A 23,421-nucleotide genomic window follows, 5' to 3' on the forward strand; every position below is an offset into this window, starting at 1 on the left:
GCAGAATTAAAGTGTTTTTAGATCGAATTTTATCTGTGATTATCTGTACTTTACCAATCAGAGAAAAGGAAACCCGAAATTTGTCATCATTACCCGACAATGATCGCTATAAGGGTTAGAAACACGAAATATTTTTTTGTATCTGGCGAGATCCGCTTGAATTATTCATCAATAGAAGGATATAATCCACACTCTGTGTGTTTTTTACTGGTCTGTTTAACCAAGGCTAATTCACACTGATAGGCCTGATTCACAGCAGACCATAATATCTCAATTACGTCTACAGCAAGTTCTCGTAACTTTACTACTGCGCTTCAAGCACAAACTCAAAATTTACAGAGTTAAAATAACCAACGAAACCAACTTACTGAATAACCAATTGCCACATAATTTAGATACAACTTACACTTTATATCGTTCAAAGAGATTAAAAAACTTAGAAATGTTGAGTCACGTGCTCTTGAGGAAATGTTTCAGGGTGTCTTGATGGCTGTTTTGGGATATAGTATTGTTGTTGCATCTAAACTGGGGTATTTTTGTAGTTATTGTTTATAATATGGGGAATTTCTATAGTCATTGTTTAAAAAACTGAGGTATTTCTATGCTTGTTTATAAACTGAGGTATTCTCAGAGTTGTTTTATCTAAACTGGGGTATTTTTACAGTTGATGTTTTAAACAGGGGTATTTTTTACACTTGTAGTTTATAAATTGCGAAATTTTTATAGTTTTTATTATAAACTGGGGTACTTTTATAGTTGTTGTTTCTAAACTGGGGAATTTTTATAGTTGTTGTTTCTAAACAGGGGGCATATTTACAGTTGTTGTTCATAAACTCAGGTATTTTTGTGACTGTTTTGTTTAAAAACTGGGGTATTATTATAGTTGTTGTTTTTAAACTGGAGTATTATTATAGTTGTTGTTTTTAAACTGGAGTATTATTATAGTTGTTGTTTTTAAACTGGGGTATTATTATAGTTGTTGTTTATAAACTGGGGTATTATTATAGTTGTTGTTTTTAAACTGGAGTATTATTATAGTTGTTGTTTTTAAACTGGAGTATTATTATAGTTGTTTTTAAACTGGGGTATTATTATAGTTGTTGTTTTTAAACTGGGGTATTATTATAGTTGTTGTTTTAAACTGGAGTATTATTATAATTTTTTGTTTTTAAACTGTTGTATTTTTATAGTTGTGTTTTGTTAACTATTGTATTTTTATAGTTGTTGTTTCTAAGCAATGGTATTTTTATAGTTGTCATTTATAAACTAGTATGTTTTATAGTTTTTTCTAAACTGGTGTAGTTATATAGATATTGTTTATAAATTGGATTATTTTATAGGGTTTGTTAAAAACTGAGGTAGTTTTGTAAGTGTTGTTTCTAGTCATGGGAATTTTTATAGTTGTTCTTTCTAAATAGGGGTATATTTATGATGTTTTTTTTCTAAACACAGGTATTTTTGTAGTTATTGTTTTCAAACTGTGGTATTTTATAGTGGTTGTTAATAATTTGGGTATTTTTATAGTTGTTTTTTCTAAACTGGGGAAATTGTTATAGTTGTTTTTAAACTGGGGTATATTTACAGTTGTTGTTTATAAACTAGGGTCCTTTCATAGTTTTTGTTCATAAACTGGGGTATTTTTATAGTTGTTAACGGAAAGCCTGAAGATTTATATCTCTAAAAATCGGGTTTCGATACTCGTAGTGTCACATTAGATTACATACCAATTAATAATGTTTTATAATAAAGCTACATAAAGCTCTATCCACCGAAGGGAATCTGTTCTCTGATTTCAGTGTTTTAAGCCCGAATAGTAACTGCTGTTCCACTGTAAGACAAATAATAATTAAATGTATATTTTTTCCCTTCTTTAAATGAATCATTTGTTCACTGTTTACTTCCATGCTCATTTTGAACCTTTGTAAAGTTACTCCGTATGGAAATATTTTTTCATGAGTTAAAAACCGTAATATTATTGATGTTACTTTTCCTACAAAAACTAGAGAAACCTAAGTTCAGTGTTCTTAAAGATGCTTATTTAACTTACTCACCCGTAAAATCTCTAAATGTTAATATGAAAGGTGTGCAGGGAAAGACAAGGACATTTATTATTTTGTTTAACCATCGTGTTAACAGATGCGTTAATTACACGAGACCGTGATTTTTAAATATTTGAAAAAGACGGACAAACACAAAAGAAACACTAAATTATTGTCGGTAGTTTAAAATGTGTTTCATTAACATTTTCTTCGCGAACCTCATCTAATGCGTATATCCTGTGTTCTTTGAACCTGCTCGAGAAAAACCAATGTGACACACAAAATGGAAATAATGACGCCATCATGGATTCTAGCGAAGTAACATTAAGCGAATGTGTTTCCGTTGCTGTGGTTTCTCCTAAGACTTTCTCAACCCAACGAATTTCTTGTGCAAATAATAAAAAATAAAGGACCCTAGTGGACGTAGCCAAACTAATGCTCAAACAATGATTTCTCTTCAGTTGTTTTAAAAGTTTCACTTCACGAAATGTCAGTTAGAAAATTACGACGACGTGAAACGCTCGTTCCAGCTGGCCGATGGAGCAGAGATTTCTTCTTATTATTATTATTATCTTACGATATAAATTGAAATACTTTTTCCAAGGACTTTCGGTTCAACATCTGTTCAGCTTGACCGCACGAACCAAGTCCCACCAAACTTTGCTTAGAAAACGGAATTTGGAGCGTTGATTGGTTTTGCCGTATAACAGTTTACATTGTCGAATCTCAATGTTTACCGGAACCGAAATTATCAGGTTATAATAGAAACGGATTTCCGTAACTCTAAAATTGTTTATTCACGTATAGTTTTACGACGTAAAGATTTTAAAATAAACCAACAAAAACCTACCAGAAACCGATGTTTTCCAAAAAAACATAGTGAATTGGTCTTATCAGCCAACTAGTTACGATATCAACCTGTTTTGTTGTCAAAAAACAACCAAAGTTACGATTTTAGTTGGACTTTCAGCAAACAACTAGAAACGAACGCAGATAAACTGTTCAAATGGTGGGTAGTTTCCATGTGTAGAGTAAGTGAAGTGATGGTGTAGTTTCCATGTGTAGAGTAAGTGAAGTGATGGTGTAGTTTCCATGTGTAGAGTAAGTGAAGTGATGGTGTAGTTTCCATGTGTAGAGTAAGTGAAGTGATGGTGTAGTTTCCATGTGTAGAGTAAGTGAAGTGATGGTGTAGTTTCCATGTGTAGAGTAAGTGAAGTGATGGTGTAGTTTCCATGTGTAGAGTAAGTGAAGTGATGGTGTAGTTTTCATGTGTAGAGTAAGTGAAGTGATGGTGTAGTTTCCATGTGTAGAGTAAGTGAAGTGATGGTGTAGTTTCATGTGTAGAGTAAGTGAAGTGATGGTGTAGTTTCCATGTGCAGAGTAAGTGAAGTGATGGTGTAGTTTCCATGTGTAGAGTAAGTGAAGTGATGGTGTAGTTTCCATGTAGAGTAAGTGAAGTGATGGTGTAGTTTCCATGTAGTGAAGTGATTGTGTAGGTTCCATGCGTAGAGTAAGTGAAGTGATGGTGTAGTTTCATGTGTAGAGTAAGTGAAGTGATGGTGTAGTTTCCATGTGCAGAGTAAGTGAGTGATGGTAGTATTCCAGTGTAGAGTAAGTGAAGTGACGGTGTAGTTCCATGTGTAGAGCAGAAGTGATGGTGTAGGTTTCATGTGTAGAGTGAAGTGCAGTGCAGAGTTAGAATGATGGCGTAGTTTCATGTGCAGAGATAGTGAAGTGCGAGTGTAGTTTCCATGTGCAGAGTAAGTGAAGTGATTTGTAGTTTCCATATGTAGAGTAAGTGAAGTGAGTGTAGGTTTCATGCGTAGAGTAAGTGAAGTGACGGTGTAGTTCCATGTGCAGTAAGTGAAGTGATGGCATTTCCAGCAGAGTAAGAAGTGATGGTGTAGTTTCCATGTGTAGAGTAAGTGAAGTGATGGTGTAGTTTCATGTGTAGAGTAAGTGAAGTGATGGTGTAGTTGACATGTAGTAAGTGATTTGGTTCATGTGCAGAGTAAGTGAAGTGATGGCGTAGTTTCATGCAGAGAGTGAAAGTGAGTGATGGTGTAGTTTCCATGTGTAGAGTAAGTGAAGTGATGGTGTAGTTTTCATGTGTAGAGAGTTAGTGATGATGTGTAGTTTCCATGCAAGTAGAAGATGAGTGTAGTTTCATGCAGAGTAAGTGAAGTGATGGTGTAGTTTTCATGTGTAGAGTAAGTGAAGTGATGGTGTAGTTTCCATGTGCAGAGTAAGTGAAGTGATGGTGTAGTTTTCATGTGTAAGAGTAAGTGAAGTGATGGTGTAAGTAGTCCATGTGCAGAGTAAGTGAAGTGATGGTGTAGTTTCCATGTGCAGAGTAAGTGAAGTGATGGTGTAGTTTCCATGTGTAGAGTAAGTGAAGTGATGGTGTATTTTTATGTGTAGAGTAAGTAAAGTGATGGTGTAGTTTACATGTGTAGAGTAAATGAAGTGATGGTGTAGTTTCCATGTGTAGAGTAAGTGAAGTGATGGTAGTATCTAAAGAAACAAAATAAAGTGTGAAACAGGTTAAAAGTGAAACCGGACAATGAATTAAAGGATAACTACAGATTAATTATAGAAAGGGTTATAAAGAGATTTTCTACAATGTATGTTTTATTCAAACAAAACCCATAGTAACATCACTGCTGCTATATGCAGATCCATTGAGTTTCTAGTAATTAGAGCGCCTTCTGAAACTTACAATATTAGTGATTGAAATACAATACTCTCACGTGTGGTTAAGGCAAAGAGTTCCTTCAATCGGCGCTTTGTCTATGTAGCCGCCATCAATCTAAAGCAAGCATTTAAATATATAGCCTAAAGTCAGAAAGCATATCATGTTAATATAATAACATAATAATATAATAACAACTATTTATGAATATAAAGAATATTGTTTACTGATGATGGAACCTGTAGAAGTAACATGTAGCATGTTCCATAATCAGTAACATGTAGCATGTTCCATAATCAGTAACATGTAGCATGTATCATTATCAGTAACATGTAGCATGTACCATCATCAGTAACATGTAGCATGTAACATCATCAGTAACATGTAACATGTACCATCATCATGTAGCATGTTCCATCATCAGTAACATGTAGCATGTACCATCATCAGTAACATGTAGCATGCAACATCATTAGTAACATGTAGCATGTAACATCATCAGTAACATGTAACATGTACCATCATCATGTAGCATGTTCCATCATCAGTAACATGTAGCATGTAACATCATCAGTAACATGTAGCATGTTCCATAATCAGTAACATTTTTCCTTAAACTTATAAGTTGTTGTTTACCTACATATTAATGCAACGTACATAATAAGGATGTATTACCTCTGTCTAATAAATACATACATGTCTGGTTTTACTTGTCTCTAAAATAAACTTGTCATTGTTCTTACCGTGTATCGAATATTTGACACTGGTTTTTATAAATTAACAAATGTCCCGCTTCTATACATCCAAAGAACAGGGGGTTACACTGAAAAACAAAAGATAAACAGTACTTTAAACAGATTTTAGCTGTAACTACATGTGGAATAAATACATGTTAACAATCACGGACTGTGTTCGGAACTGGCTGTGACTTTCCAGGCCGATCTGAGGGGCCAGGTGGGGGACGTGTGCTCATTACCATTAGATAAGACTTATGTTATGGCTTCACTCATAAGTTATCTTAAATGTTGATGAATGCATTAAGCTGTTGATTGCGGACAGCGAAAGTAGCCATAATGAATCACCAATGTTAAACATGTGGCTACGAACGGGCGATGTGACCCAGTTTCTAACTGTCGGTCTTATGAACTTACCGGCGATACTTTAATTCTGGTAAAGTCAGATATGTGTAGAGTATATGTCAGATATGTTGTAGTATATGTAGTTTAGAGTTATGTATATATGTTATTCTCGTTTCGTTATACAAACACACGTGCGCATATAATATATATACTATTCTTTAACGTCATCTTCCCACGTGCTCTTCTATCACGAGCAGCACGAGTGCAGTGAAATAAAGAACGGGTAGAATCTATTGACACGTACAGTATTAAAATCTGTCGCACGGCAGTCAAGAGTCTCAGTCTTAGTAAAGGTCACGGTGTTCCAGCAATTGTCATACGATGAAATAATAAGGTTAGCCATGATAATTCACAAAATTATAATTTACCCAGTAAGTTTAATTTAAACTGGGACATTAGTTTTTCCCGACAAAGTATGGTTTAAAACAAAATTCATCATAGCGTAGCTAAAATTTTACGTCATTCCAATTGGTTTGGTTTTTGAATTTCGCGCAAAGCTACACGAGGGCTATCTGCGCTAGCCGTCCCTGATTTAGCAGTGTAAGATTAGAGGGAAGGCAGATAGTCATCACCAGCCCCTGACAACTCTTGGACTATTCTTTTATCAACAAATAGTGGGATTGACAGTCACATTATAACGCCCCCACGGCTGAAAGGGCGAGCATGTTTGGCGCGACCAGGATCGGACCCGCGACCCTCAGATTACGAGTCGAATGTCTTGACCCACCTGGACATGCCGGGCCACGTCATTCCGAAGTCGTAACGTTTGTAATACTTTTATTTCCTCCACATTCTGGCCAAGTTACTAGCGATTCAGACTGTCTGTCGATTGGGGATAGGTTCTAGAAGATTTGCCCGCTGCACGCTGGACTGGAAATAATCTGTTTCCATGGAGAGCTTACGCAGTGTTTCTACAGCGGGAATCAACCCAGGGTTCTAGCTCTACATGTGAACTTACTGCTGTCCCACAGAGGGAAGAAATGGACATTAATTCTGTCATCTGTTTCAAAGGGTCAGGCAGCGTGCCACCTCTGGTCACTACTGCAAGATTACGTATAAGTATGCTCATATACCCCTCGAGTGTGAAGTTCAACGCCCGATAGCTATACTTAAACCCCAAGGGTCGTCTTTGACGTGCTTGTAATGCGACAACCACACTAAAAAAATTAAGTTGCTTGTACGTAGGCCCAGCATGACTAGGTAGTTATACGTAGGTCCAGCATGACTAGGTAGTTATACGTAGGCCCAGCATGACTAGGTAGTTATACGTAGGCCCAGCATGACTAGGTAGTTATACGTAGGTCCAGCATGACTAGGTAGTTATACGTAGGTCCAGCATGACTAGGTAGTTATAGCACTCAACTCGTAATCTGATGGTTGCGGGTTCGAATCTCCCTCACACCAAACATACTCACCCTTTCAGCCGTGGAGGCGTTATTATGTGACGGTAAATCCCACTATTCGTTGGTAAAAGAGTAACCCAAGAGTTGGCGGTGGGTGGTGATGACTAGCTGTCTTCCCTCTATTCTTACACTGCTAAATTAGGGACGGCCGGCGCAGATAGCCCTCGAGTAGCTTTGTGCGAAATTCAAGAGAAACATTACATAATCCCGTTGTTCTTGACCTCGAAGTTCACGGACCCCTAGTGGTTGGTAAGTGCTCTAAATGAGATTCGTGACGATAAAAATTGAATTTCCATTTTACATTGAAAGAAAGATGTAAGCAGGAAACATATTTATTTATGTCACTATCTCTTTTATATACTGTCATCTTCAACAAGTTGCTGTAAATGTGATTAAACAGGAAACAGTGACATATTTATTTATGCCACTATCTCTTTTATATACTGTCATCTTTAACAAGTTGTTGTACGATATTGTCGTTAGCTCGTGAAGTTCGAGAACCACCGTCGAATTGTCCTTTCGAGGAGAAGTGGGTTGTAAAACAACATCTTACGAAGACTGCATTACGAGCAGAATATTAGTTGACAGTTGGTAAAAGCTTGGATGCGACTTGAATTCGTAACGAGGAAAACATTATTATATATGTAAAAAGCTGGAGAAGATTTAAAGTGAAAGATACTTTTACTGAGATGTCATGTGACATCTTTGTGCCACACATATCCATGTGTTTCTGTAAACCAATAGTACAAATTGTCTTCCTTACCCATCTAATTTAGTTTTCAACTAGCAACTACTTAACAAAACACTGAAGATAAGTAAACTTAGTCATGAAAAGAGTTTTTAAAACTATAGACGTTTTATCTCATTAGTTTTTTAGTCCTAATAAGATATTTGAAAATTTGTCAATACCTCTAGTAATAGGAATTATACAACTCGTTTAAAGGCACAAGATGTATATATATATATATATATATATATATATATATGTATGTGACTGAAACAAACTGTTTTCTCCCCTTATGTTTCGGTATACCAACTTCACTGATGAAGATTTACTTGTTTGAAAAGTTTGCGCGAAACTATTAAACGGTTGATTGTGCATGTCCATAACGTTTAAACAGTTAGATACGGTATCCGTTATTGTAACAACGGGATAGGAACCCCGAATCTTCAGTTTGAGTACTCTAATTCCCACAATACAAAGACGTAATTATCATAAATGTACAGAAAAAAATGCTGTTTTCAATGAAAGACCAGTCTAGAGTTACAGTCGGAGAGCGACCTCTGGTGGTAAGCTTACGTAATAAAGTGCTAAACTTCGGGACTCGATTTTTCGCAGGCAGCATAGAAGACAGCTCAATGTTGGCTTTACTGTAAAAATATCCAACCACTATTACTTCCCATTTTAAAATTGAACATCGCTTTAAATAAAAGGCATGGAGTCTTCACATTTGTTTGTTTTGAATTTTGCGCATAACAACACGAGGGCTATCTGCATCAACGGACCATAATTTGGCAGTGTAAAACTAGAGGGAAGGCGACTAATCATCACCATCCAACGCCAACTCTTAAACTACTCTTTTATCAACGAATAGTGGGATAGACTGTACACATAACGCTCCCACGGCTGAAGGGACAAGTATGTTTGGTGTGACGGGAATTCGAACCTGTGGCCCTCTAGTCGAGTGCTTTAATCGTTTGGTCATGCCGAGTAGCAGTTTTTAATGTTCAAACTACTACACCTGTTTACTCATGGAATATTCGATTTCGTTTGAAAGGATTTTTGGTTCGTCATACAAGTTAAAAACCTGAATGTTTCTCAGGAGATACATTTCATTATCGTTATATACGTATATATGTACGATAAAAATAATGACTGTTTAGTTATTACAACAAGTTCTCGTCACAACTGACGAATATTACTGTAGCGCAGAGAAACGCTTTTCAACCTTGTAATACACATGATTTATAGGTGTATAATTATGTCAGTAAACGACAATAACGTAGCTACACAGCAAATTAAACCTACAGTTATATATGTATAGTTAGGTCAGTAGATGTCAGTTCTGTAACTACATAACAATTTAAACCTACAGTTATATATGTATAGTTCAGTCAGTAGATGTCAGTTCTGTAACTACACAACAATTTAAACCTAGAGTTACATGTGTATAGCTAGGTCAGCAGATATTAGCTATGCAGCTGCACAACAATTTAAATCTAGAGTTATATATGTATAGTCAGGTCAGTAGATCTCAGTTACTTAGCTACACAATAATTTAAACCTGGAGTTATATGTGTATAGTTCAGTCAGTAGATGTCAGTTATGTAACTACCTGGCTGTTCGTTATTTACTTGTACAGCTCTCCTCATGACAGCTCTGTCGGAGTCTTAGAATTAAATAAACTTTTATAATACACTCAATTATTCTGTTGTATTACGGCTCGAACCTTGATTTCCAACCCGGTACGTTAATGAATAAGGCCACGAGTGGTTCTGAGTAATTAATATTTATAATTATACAATACATCCAGATAGATAAAACAAACGCTTTCAGAGGTTACTAAAAACTGAAACTTACAAAAAAAAATGTCTCCGTCTCTTTTGTATTGCCCGTGGTGGAACAGCGGCATGACTAATGCTTAGAACCCTAGAAACCAGTGCAGTGTTCTGTTTAATTTCAAACAAACTAAGAAACAAGTAATGTTCTTTTTTAAGATTATAATTAATATTTTCGTTTTCAAAACCTTGTAGCAACTAAAAGAATCGCTGTTAACGAGATTAATGGGCGTGACTTAAGATCATGCATTACGTATCAGATTATTATAATCAGACATTATGATATTTCAGTATAAAACTGATACGTGATGACGAGAAACTCGAAGTAAAAATGTATTCTCAAGACGGATGGTATGATTTTTAAAACTTATATAAAATAAAGTACAGCCGTCTTAAAAACAGATTTAAACATACGGATTGTTCGTATCTGTGTAGACAGCTGCGAGTGACGTTTATACATCAATATAGTAGAATGGGATTGAAAACAAAAAACCTACGTTTCAAGACATCACTAACCCCGCTGAAGATTAATCCGACACGTGATTAATATATTGAGCTGACGATATGTTTCCCAAGTGACCGGCACGAACGTCGTGTGAAATTTTAAAAGCCTAACGACTTGAAAGTAAAAAGAAAAAACTAAAGACAACCGTTACAACCGTCGAGTGTAGATTCGGTTGTAATAACATATTTTGGGACAACCGTTACAACTGTCGAGTGTAGATTCGGTTGTAATAACATATTTCGGGAAACTTTGCAACAAATGCGTTCTTTAAATTATATTGAAATTATGTATTCAGGTAACGTTAAAAACAACATTAAATTCTGTGACAGTATTATTTAAACATGTATATATATATATCGTACTATAGTTGAGGAAGTGTGGTTGTTAAATAACTTGTAAGTAATATATTGTAATATTTCTTCGTGTATCTGTGTTACTAATTCTGTTGTATGTCTCTTCGTGTATCTGTGTGTTAGTAATTCTGTTTATGTCTCTTCGTATATCTGTGTGTTACTAATTCTGTTTATGTGTTTTCGTGTATCTGTGTGTTTCAAAGTTTTTTTGTGAAAGACAATATGTGGTACCTGTTAATAGTTTAATACAAAGCTACTTACAACTGATAAACTGAGTTGAGTTTTAAATATTGGCTTGCCTTATGAAAACGGGGAATGTGCCTTTTCATATACCAAAGCCACATCGTGCTATCTTTTGTGTCCGCCAAGGGGAATCGGATTCCAGACTTTAACGTTATAAATCAGAAGACTTAATGTTGTTACACCAGGAGAACTTTGTTATAAAAATGTCCATGCTAGTAAGACTAGTGCTCAGATGTTATTATAACAACTTACAGGAAATGGGTCTGAACCTAATATGTTATTATATCACGTTTCGTCCACTGTTCTTCCAACTGGCTCAGAATTGCCTAAGTGTCACAGCTGATAGATATCTTTTATTTGAAGCTACGCCATGAATACATGATGGCTGGAAAATCATTGTTTAGTTCCAAGGATGGAATAACCGCAAGCAACCTACTCCCGTGTGAATAGGCTTAGATGTTCTGGCTAGAAACGCCCCCTTGTTCTTCCGTTCTCCTCTGTTACTGACGTTGAATGCTAGAACTTTGATTGTGATAATAGGTTACACTTTATTGGCATCAATCATAAACATACGAGCCTGGGGTTTTAAAATAAAACTTCTGCAGTTTACATACCGTTACAAAACCTCTGAAGTCCTAGAAAGATAATTGTATATTTGGGAAACCAACGATTCGTAGGAACGACTAATATCAAAGACAAGCACAACATCGCTTCACGATAAGAACGTGAGCCCAACATTTACTGACAATGATACTTTAGATTCGTGAAGGAACATGAGCTTTGTAAGTGCTATACATTTGTAAGAAACGAAATTGACGCTGTACAACCCAGTTTGGGTCTAGGTCGAATAGCTAGAATTCAATATATATATTGTGGATGAAAGTAAAGCACGAAAGATTTTACCCGAGAGTCCCCCCCAAAAAAAACAAACAACAACAACCCAACAACAAACAAACATTGGTAATAGGAAATCTGTACTTACAATGATATGCATGGTTAACAAATACGTTCACTCTACGTCTGTTATAGATGTCTGGTTCTACTAAGTAATCACTAAATAAAGAACAATATTCGTATAGTTTACTGGATGCTGAAACATTTATTAAAATCATCTTGTTTGTTGTACACATTTTAAGGACATTAGAGTTCCAACACGACCACATCATGAGACACTTAGTACAAGAGATAACGTGAAACAGCTGTTGTTGACGGATTCCTGATAATTATATTAAATACGTTTATGTTTCAACCACAAGACCTTAAATACATCACAGAGCTGGTCCAAAATTTTTAGCGCTAAAACCTTCACAAATATTTAAAAAAAACACAGAACGCTTAAGTTGAAGCACTTTTGTCTTCGCTATCCAAACTAAACTTTAACATTTTAACTGAAAGCTTCAAAGTTGTTTCAAGAGTAGAAAACCTTAATAGTCGAGTTTTGTTATTTATTTATTTCGGAGGGACACTATTACTCGTTAGAAAGTCAAATTATGTCATAAGAAGCGACATGTATTACTCTGCAAAACTCTTTTAATGTGATTTCTCGAGGGAAGTGGGGAGGGCTAAAAGTAATGTTCATAAGCTTCTCTTTATGGAAAGTAATGTTCATAAGGTTCTCTTTATGGAAAGTAATGTTCATAAGCTCCTCTTTATGAATTTCTATCAGCTCCCCGGGTTTTTAAATTAGGCTCGATTTCACGAAATGAAACCACATTAGATTTCTAAATGATATTCTAATAACGTAAAGACACTCTCACTGGTAGTCGGGTAAAAAATACCTTTAATGTCCGCTAACAAATCAACTTAGGACTTTACAAATTACCAATAATGTCATCCGAACGTTACAGTTCACCAATAATATCCTTCGAACACTACAGTTTACTATAAATATTTAGAAACGTTATAAGATACAAATACTTTCCTAGAGACATTACACATGACAGTACAAATTATCAACATTTCATTGAGAAATTATAAGCTAAAAACATTTCCTAGTAACAATACAGTTTCACTAATTCATAGAAATATTGTTTAACTACAATCACATTGGACAATCAGTTTATCTATACTCTCAGAGGAGCATTGCAGTTTATCTATACTCTCAGAGGAACATTGCGGTTTATCTATAGTATAATAAGAACATTGCGGTTTATCTATAGTATAATAAGAACATTGCAGTTTATCTATACTCTCAGAGGAGCATTGCAGTTTATCTATAGTATAATAAGAACATTGCAGCTTATCTATACTCTCAGAGGAGTATTGCAGTTTATCTATAGTATAATAAGAACATTGCGGTTTATCTATAGTGTCAGAGGAACATTGCGGCTTATCTATAGTCTAATAAGAACATTGCAGTTTATCTATAGTCTCAGAGGAACATTGCGATTTATCTATAGTATAATAAGAACATTGCGGTTTATCTATAGTCTCAGAGGAACATTGCGGTTTATCTATAGTCTAATAAGAACATTGCAGTTTATCTATAGTCTCAGAGGAACATTGCGGTTTATCTATCGTATAATAAGAACATTGCGGTTTATCTATCGTATAATAAGAACATTGCGGTTTATCTATAGTATAATAAGAACATTGCGGTTTATCTATAGTATAATAAGAACATTGCAGTTTATCTATACTCTCAGAGGAGTATTGCAGTTTATCTATAGTATAATAAGAACATTGCGGTTTATCTATAGTGTCAGAGGAACATTGCGGTTTATCTATAGTCTAATAAGAACATTGCAGTTTATCTATAGTCTCAGAGGAACATTGAGATTTATCTATAGTATAATAAGAACATTGCGGTTTATCTATAGTCTCAGAGGAACATTGCGGTTTATCTATAGTCTAATAAGAACATTGCAGTTTATCTATAGTCTCAGAGGAACATTGCGGTTTATCTATCGTATAATAAGAACATTGCGGTTTATCTATCGTATAATAAGAACATTGCGGTTTATCTATAGTCTCGTAGCAATGTTACAGTTTATCTATAGTCCCGTAGCAATGTTACAGTTTATCTATAGTCCCGTAGCAATGTTACAGTTTATCTATAGTCCCGTAGCAATGTTACAGTTTATCTATAGTCTCATAAGTACATCACAGCTTTTGAACCATCACCACATAATTACATTACAGTTTACCAAGAATGATATTAGAATGTGTCAACCATCATCACTGAATTATATTAGAATGTGTCAACCATCACCACTGAATGATATTAGAATGTGTCAACCATCACCACTGAATGATATTAGAATGTGTCAACCATTACCACTGAATGATATTGGAATGTGTCAACCATCACCACTGAATGATATTAGAATGTGACAACCATCACCAATGAATGATATTAGAATGTGTCAACCATTACCACTGAATGATATTAGAATGTGTCAACCATCACCACTGAATGATATTAGAATGTGTGAACCATTACCACTGAATGATATTAGAATGTGTCAATCATCACCACTGAATGATATTAGAATGTGTCAACCATCACCACTGAAGGATATTATAGTTTTCCAATATTTGATTTTACATTTGCATATAAGATATTTCTTTGTCCTTGGAGACCACTGATATCTGTTCTTAAATATACATCCATCAGTCTCATATTCAATAGCCTTCAGGTAATTTAAATGCTTTGGTACTGAAGGTGTAATTATTTTCCCGTCAACAGTGAATCCAACAGTGAAATAATTTTATGGTTTTACAGCACTGAAACCAGGGATTGGAACCCCTGTGTCGAACCCAGCAGATAACCCAATGTGTCTTCCCTTCAGTACCAACAAATAAACGTTAAAAGTAAAAGGAGAGATTATTTATTTTAAATTCTATTAAGTACTCGAATCTGAAAGTTTAATTTCATGAGTCGGTCGTTATCAGTTAAAAATATTCTAATTTCCAAAGCATCCTGATTCAGGATGAGGTGATTACAACTCCAACTTATATGTAATATATCATCTCTTATTTTAATATCATAATCATTTAAATGTTGTCTCATTGTGTCTTCTGATGAGGTTATATAAATCTTCCTTTTCAACCGTTATTATCTCTCTCCAGGTCTCGTTTAGAATCCGATAACGTCCAGCAGTAGTTAATTATGATGAAATTACAGAAGAAACATTGGAATAAGATGACTATAATTAATAATCTCTCTGTAATTTAAATGATGTGGATCAGTTCTTAGATTTATGAATATACATATAAATAGGTGAGCTAATAGTTTTTTATTGAAAGAGAATAAACTTCCCTTACAAATGTAAGCGGCGAACACCTGTTGTGTAGTGATAAAATATTATTTAAAACAATAAGTGTGTTTTTTATTTTTAATCGGATTAACGCCCAAGAAGACACACCTGTTTCATTTGATTATATCAAACTGTTATATCAACAGTTTTATCAAAAGTCTAAAGAAACAACGTCTGAAAAACAGCGTCTTTCTATATTACGTCTTTCCTTCTTAGATTGTTACTAGAAAACTACACTAGTTCTACTACGAAAAAAACGAGATATTTCTTTAAATATATATTAAACAACTATTAAAACTTGTAACTGTAACCTTACACTCTAAACAGTTTACTGTAACTCTACATTTTAAAGAGTTTACTGTAACTCTACATTTTAAACAGCTTACTGTAACATTACACATTAAACAGTTTATCTTTACACTTTAAACAGTTTACTGTAAATTTACACTTTAACTACTTTAATTTTAAACTTTAAACAGTTTACTGTAACTTTACACTTTAACTATAATTTTAAACTTTAAACAGTTTACTGTAACTTTACACTTTAACTAATTTAATTTTAAACTTTAAACAGTTTACTGTAACTTTACACTTTAGGTACTTTAATTTAAAACTTTAAACAGTTTACTGTAACATCACACTATATACATTTTACTGTAACATATTGCACTTTAACCAATTTACTGTAACTTTGCACTTTAAACAGTTTACTGTAATATTACACTATAAATAGTTTAATGTAACTTTACATTTTAAAGAGTTTACTATATATTTACACTTTAACTACTTTACAGTTGCTATACACTTTAAACACTTTACTGTAACATCACACTATAAATAGTTTACTGTAAAATTACAATATGAACAGCTCACTGTAACATTACATTTTAACCACTTTAACTTTACACTTCAAACAGTTTACTGTAAATTTACACTTTAACCATTCTACATTATGTGGTATATTCTCTCCTTTACCACAATAGAAGTTCTGTACTTTGTATTTGGTATTCAATTTCCTCTTACACATATGTAGTTCTATACACTGTATATATAACTTAATGTCCTGTATCACAACTGTAGTTCTGCACACTGTATCTACTATTTAATGTCCTGTATCACAACTGTAGTTCTAAGAACTGTGTCTGAGAGTTAGTCTCTTTTTCCACATCAGTATTCCTCTCACCGTATTTGATATATAATGTCCTCTACCACAACAGTAGTTCTGGACACTGTGTCTGAGAGCTAGTCTCTTTTCTCACAGCAGTATTCCACTCACTGTATTTGATATATAATGTCCTCTATCCACAACAGTAGTTCTGGACACTGTGTCTGAGAGTTAGTCTCTTTTCTCACAGCAGTATTCCTCTCACTGTATTTGATATATAATGTCCTACACCACAACAGTTGTTCTGGAAACTGTGTCTGAGAGTTAGTCTCTTTTCTCACAGCAGCATTCCTTTCACTCTATTTGATATATAATGTCCTATTTGATATTACCACAACAGTTGTTCTGGACACTGTGTCTGAGAGTTAGTCTCTTTTCTCACAGCAGTATTCCTCTCACTGTATTTGATATATAATGTCCTCTACCACAACAGTAGTTCTGGACACTGTGTCTGAGAGTTAGTCTCTTTTTCCACAGCAGTATTACTCTCACCGTATTTGATATATAATGTCCACTACCACAACAGTAGTTCTGGACACTGTGTCTGAGAGTTAGTCTGTTTTCTCACAGCAGTATTCCTCTCACTGTATTTGATATATAATGTCCTCTACTACAACAGTAGTTCTGGAAACTGTGTCTGAGAGTTAGTCTGTTTTCTCACAGCAGTTTCCTCTCACTCTATTTGATATATAATGTCCTACACCACAACAGTAGTTCTGGACACTGTGTCTGCGAGTTAGTCTCTTTTCTCACAGTAGTATTCCTCTCACTCTATTTGATATATAATGTCCTTTACCACAACAGTAGTTCTGGACACTGTGTCTGAGAGTTAGTCTCTTTTCTCACAGTAGTATTCCTCTCACTCTATTTGATATATAATGTCCTTTACCACAACAGTTGTTCTGGACACTGTGTCTGAGAGTTAGTATCTTTTCTTTCAGCAGTATTCCTCTCACTGTATTTGATATATAATGTCCTACACCACAACAGTAGTTCTGGACACTGTGTCTGAGAGTTAGTTTCTTTTTCCACAGCAGTATTCCTCTCACCGTATTTGATATATAATGTCCTCTACCACAACAGTAGTTCTGGACACTGTGTCTGAGAGTTAGTCTCTTTTCTCACAGCAGTATTCCTCTCATTCTATTTGATATATAATGTCCTACACCAAAACAGTAGTTCCGGACACTGTGTCTGAGAGTTAGTATCTTTTCTCACAGCAGTATACATCTCACTGTATTTGATATATAATGTCCTACACCACAACAGTTGTTCTGGAAACTGTGTCTGAGAGTTAGTCTCTTTTCTCACAGCAGTATTCCTTTCACTCTATCTGATATATAATGTCCTTTACCACAACAGTTGTTCTGGACACTGTGTCTGAGAGTTAGTATCTTTTCTCACAGCAGTATTCCTCTCATTGTATTTGATATATAATGTCCTACACCACAACAGTTGTTCTGGAAACTGTGTCTGAGAGTTAGTCTCTTTTCTCACAGCAGCATTCCTTTCACTCTATTTGATATATAATGTCCTTTACCACAACAGTTGTTCTGGACACTGCGTCTGAGAGTTAGTCTCTTTTCTCACAGCAGTATTCCTCTCACTGTATTTGATATATAATGTCCTCTACCACAACAGTAGTTCTGGACACTGTGTCTGAGAGTTAGTCTCTTTTTCCACAGCAGTATTCCTCTCACCGTATTTGATATATAATGTCCTCTACCACAACAGTAGTTCTGGACACTGTGTTTGAGAGTTAGTCTCTTTTCTCAAAGCAGTATTCCTCTCACTCTATTTGATATATAATGTCCTACACCATAACAGTTGTTCTGAATACTGTGTCTGAGAGTTAGCATCTTTCTCACAGCAGTATTCCTCTCACTCTATTTGATATATAATGTCCTCTACCACAACAGTTGTTCTGGACACTGTGTCTGAGAGTTAGTCTCTTTTCTCACAGCAGTATTCCTCTCACTGTATTTGATATATAATGTCCTCTACCACAACAGTAGTTCTGGACACTGTGTTTGAGAGTTAATCTCTTTTCTCAAAGCAATATTCCTATCACTGTATTTGATATATAATGTCTTCTACCACAAAAAAAGCTCTGTACACTGTACCTGGTATTTAGTCTTCCCTACAAGAACAGTGGTTCTGGACAATGTAAGTTGTGGTTAGTGTCTTCTACCACTACAGTAGTTTTCTTCACTGTATCTGATATTTAGTATTATCTTCCACAACAGTATTTCTGTACTCTGTATGTGTTATTTAATCTCCTTTACCTAGAACATTACTTCGGTACACACTTTCTGATATATAGTCTCCTGTACTACAACAGCAGTTCTGTACACGGTACCTGATATTTAGTTTGCCCTACCACAACAGTAGTTCTGGACACTGTGTCTGAGAGTTAGTGTCCTTTCTCTCAGCAGTATTCCTCTCACTGTATTAGATATACAATGTCCTCTACAACAACAGTAGTTCTGGACACTGTGTCTGAGAGTTAGTCTCTTTTCTCACAGCAGTATTCCTCTCACTCCATCTGATATATAATGTCCTCTACCACAACAGTAGTTCTGGACACTGTGTCTGAGAGTTAGTCTCTTTTCTCACAGCAGTATTCCTCTCACTGTATTTGATATATAATGTCCTACACCACAACAGTTGTTCTGGAAACTGTGTCTGAGAGTTAGTCTCTTTTCTCACAGCAGTATTCCTTTCACTCTATTTGATATATAATGTCCTTTACCACAACAGTTGTTCTGGACACTGTGTCTGAGAGTTAGTCTCTTTTCTCACAGCAGTATTCCTCTCATTCTATTTGATATATAATGTCCTACACCAAAACAGTAGTTCTGGACACTGTGTCTGAGAGTTAGTCTCTTTTCTCAAAGCAATATTCCTCTCACTCTATTTGATATATAATGTCCTTTACCACAACAGTTGTTCTGGTCACTGTGTCTGAGAGTTAGTATCTTTTCTCACAGCAGTATTCCTCTCACTGTATTTGATATATAATGTCCTACACCACAACAGTAGTTCTGGACACTGTGTCTGAGAGTTAGTCTCTTTTTCCACAGCAGTATTCCTCTCACCGTATTTGATATATAATGTCCTCTACCACAACAGTAGTTCTGGACACTGTGTTATAGAATTTTTTTTTTCTCACAGCAGTATTCCTCTCACACTTTTTGACATATAATGTCCTCTACCACAACAGTAGTTCTGGACACTGTATCTGAGAGTTAGTATCTTTTCTGACAGCAGCATTCCTCTCACATTATTTGACATATAATGTCCTCTACCACAACAGTAGTTCTGGACACTGTATCTGAGAGTTAGTATCTTTTCCGACAGCAGCATTCCTCTCACTTTATTTGATATATAATGTCCTCTACCACAACAGTAGTTCTGGACACTGTGTCTGAGGGTTAGTCTTTTTTTCTCACAGCAGCATTCCTCTCACTGTATTTGATATATAATGTCCTCTACCACAACAGTAGTTCTGGACACTGTGTTTGAGAGTTAGTCTTTTTTTCTCACAGCAGTATTCCTCTCACTGTATTTGATATATAATGTCCTCTACCACAACAGTAGTTCTGGACACTGTGTCTGAGAGTTAGTATCTTTTCTAACATCAGTATTCCTTTCACTGTATTTGACATATAATGTCCTCTACCACAACAGTAGTTCTGGACACTGTGTCTGAGGGTTAGTTTCTTTTCTCACATCAGTATTCCTCTCACTGTATTTGATATATAATGTCCTCTACCACAACAGTAGTTCTGGACACTGTGTCTGAGAGTTAGTCTCTTTTCTCATATCAGCATTCTTCTCACTGTATTTGATATATAATGTCCTCTACCACAACAGTAGTTCTGGACACTGTGTCTGAGAGTTAGTCTCTTTTCTCACAGCAGTATTCTTCTCACTCTATCTGATATATAATGTCCTCTACCACAACAGTAGTTCTGGACACTGTGTCTGAGAGTTAGTCTCTTTTCTCACAGCAGTATTCCTCTCACTCTATTTGATATATAATGTCCTACACCACAACAGTTGTTCAGGACACTGTGTCTGAGAGTTAGTCTCTTTTCTCACAGAAGTATTCCTCTCACTGTATTTGATATATAATGTCCTTACACCACAACAGTAGTTCTGGACACTGTGTCTGAGAGTTAGTCTCTTTTCTCACAATAGTATTCCTCTCACTCTATTTGATATATAATGTCCTTTACCACAACAGTTGTTCTGGACACTGTGTCTGAGAGTTAGTCTCTTTTCTCACAGCAGTATTCCTCTCACTGTATTTGATATATAATGTCCTACACCACAACAGTTGTTCTGGACACTGTGTCTGAGAGTTAGTATCTTTTCTCACAGCAGTATTCCTCTCACTGTATTTGATATATAATGTCCTACACCACAACAGTTGTTCTGGACACTGTGTCTGAGAGTTAGTATCTTTTCTCACAGCAGTATTCCTCTCACTGTATTTGATATATAATGCCCTACACCACAACAGTAGTTTGGACACTGTTCTGGAGTTACTGTGTCTGAGAGTTAGTCTCTAATTTCTCCACAGCAGTATTCCTCTCATTTTTTTTTCTCACAGCAGTATTTGATATATAATGTCCTCTACCACAACGGTAGTTCTGGACACTGTGTCTACCACAACAGTAGTCCTGGACACTGTATCTGAGAGTTAGTATCTTTTCTCACAGCAGTATTCCTCTCAGCACATTCCTCTCATTTGATATATAATGTCCTCTACCACAACAGTAGTTCTGGACACTGTGTCTGAGAGTTAGTATCTTTTTTCTCACAGCAGCATTCCTCTCACTGTGTTTGACATATAATGTCCTCTACCACAACAGTAGTTCTGGACACTGTATCTGAGAGTTAGTATCTTTTCTGACAGCAGCATTCCTCTCACTGTATTTCATATATAATGTCCTCTACCACAACAGTAGTTCTAAACACTGTGTCTGACAGTTAGTATCTTTTCTAACATCAGTATTCCTTTCACTGTATTTGACATATAATGTCCTCTACTACAACAGTAGTTCTGTACACTGTGTCTGAGGGTTAGTTTCTTTTCTCACAGTAGTATTCCTCTCACTGTATTTCATATATAATGTCCTCTACCACAACAGTAGTTCTGGACACTGTGTCTGAGAGTTAGTCTCTTTTCTCACAGAAGTATTCCTCTCACTGTATTTGATATATAACGTCTTACACCACAACAGTAGTTCTGGACATTGTGTCTGAGAGTTAGTCTCTTTTCTCACAATAGTATTCCTCTCACTCTATTTGATATATAATGTCCTTTACCACAACAGTTGTTCTGGACACTGTGTCTGAGAGTTAGTATCTTTTCTCACAGCAGTATTCCTCTCACTGTATTTGATATATAATGCCTACACCACAACAGTTGTTCTGGACACTGTGTCTGAGAGTTAGTCTCTTTTCTCACAGCAGTATTCCTTTCACTCTATTTGATATATAATGTCCTTTACCACATCAGTTGTTCTGGACACTGCGTCTGAGAGTTAGTCTCTTTTTCCACAGCAGTATTCCTCTCACCGTATTTGATATATAATGTCCTCTACCACAACAGTAGTTCTGGACACTGTGTTATAGAATTTTTTTTTTCTCACAGCAGTAGTCCTCTCACTCTATTTGACATATAATGTCCTCTACCACAACAGTAGTTCTGGACACTGTATCTTAGAGTTAGTATCTTTTCTGACAGCAGCATTCCTCTCACACTATTTGACATATAATGTCCTCTACCACAACAGTAGTTCTGGACACTGTATCTGAGAGTTAGTATCTTTTCTCACAGCAGCATTCCTCTCACTCTATTTGATATATAATGTCCTCTACCACAACAGTAGTTCTGGACACTGTGTCTGAGAGTTAGTCTGTGTTTTTTTCTCACAGCAGCATTCCTCTCACTGTATTTGATATATAATGTCCTCTACCACAACAGTAGTTCTGGACACTGTGTTAGAGAGTTAGTCTTTTTTTCTCACAGCAGTATTCCTCTCACTGTATTTGACATATAATGTCCTCTACCACAACAGTAGTTCTGGACACTGTATCTGAGAGTTAGTCTCTTTTCTCATATCAGCATTCCTCTCACTATATTTGATATATAATATCCTCTACCACAACAGTAGTTCTGGACACTGTGTCTGAGAGTTAGTCTCTTTTCTCACAGCAGTATTCTTCTCACTCTATCTGATATATAATGTCCTCTACCACAACAGTAGTTCTGGACACTGTGTCTGAGAGTTAGTCTCTTTTCTCACAGCAGTATTCCTCTCACTCTATTTGATATATAATGTCCTACACCACAACAGTTGTTCAGGACACTGTGTCTGAGAGTTAGTCTCTTTTCTCACAGAAGTATTCCTCTCACTGTTTTTGATATATAACGTCTTACACCACAACAGTAGTTCTGGACACTGTGTCTGACAGTTAGTCTCTTTTCTCACAATAGTATTCCTCTCTCTCTATTTGATATATAATGTCCTTTACCACAGCAGTTGTTCTGGACACTGTGTCTGAGAGTTAGTATCTTTTCTCACAGCAGTATTCCTCTCACTGTATTTGATATATAATGTCCTACACCACACAGTTGTTCTGGACACTGTGTCTGAGAGTTAGTCTCTTTTCTCACAGCAGTATTCCTCTCACTGTATTTGATATATAATGTCCTCTACCACAACAGTAGTTCTGGACACTGTGTCTGAGAGTTAGTCTCTTTTCTCAAAGCAGTATTCCTCTCACTCTATTTGATATATAATGTCCTCTACCACAACAGTAGTTCTGGACACTGTGTCTGAGAGTTAGTCTCTTTTCTCACAGCAGTATTCCTCTCACTCTATTTGATATATAATGTCCTACACCAGAACAGTAGTTCTGGACACTGTGTCTGCGAGTTAGTCTCTTTTCTCACAGTAGTATTCCTCTCACTCTATTTGATATATAATGTTCTTTACCACAACAGTTGTTCTGGACACTGTGTCTGAGAGTTAGTATCTTTTCTCACA

Source organism: Tachypleus tridentatus, chromosome 9 (genome assembly GCF_004210375.1).
Source record: "Tachypleus tridentatus isolate NWPU-2018 chromosome 9, ASM421037v1, whole genome shotgun sequence".
Classification (NCBI taxonomy): Eukaryota; Metazoa; Arthropoda; class Merostomata; order Xiphosura; family Limulidae; genus Tachypleus; species Tachypleus tridentatus.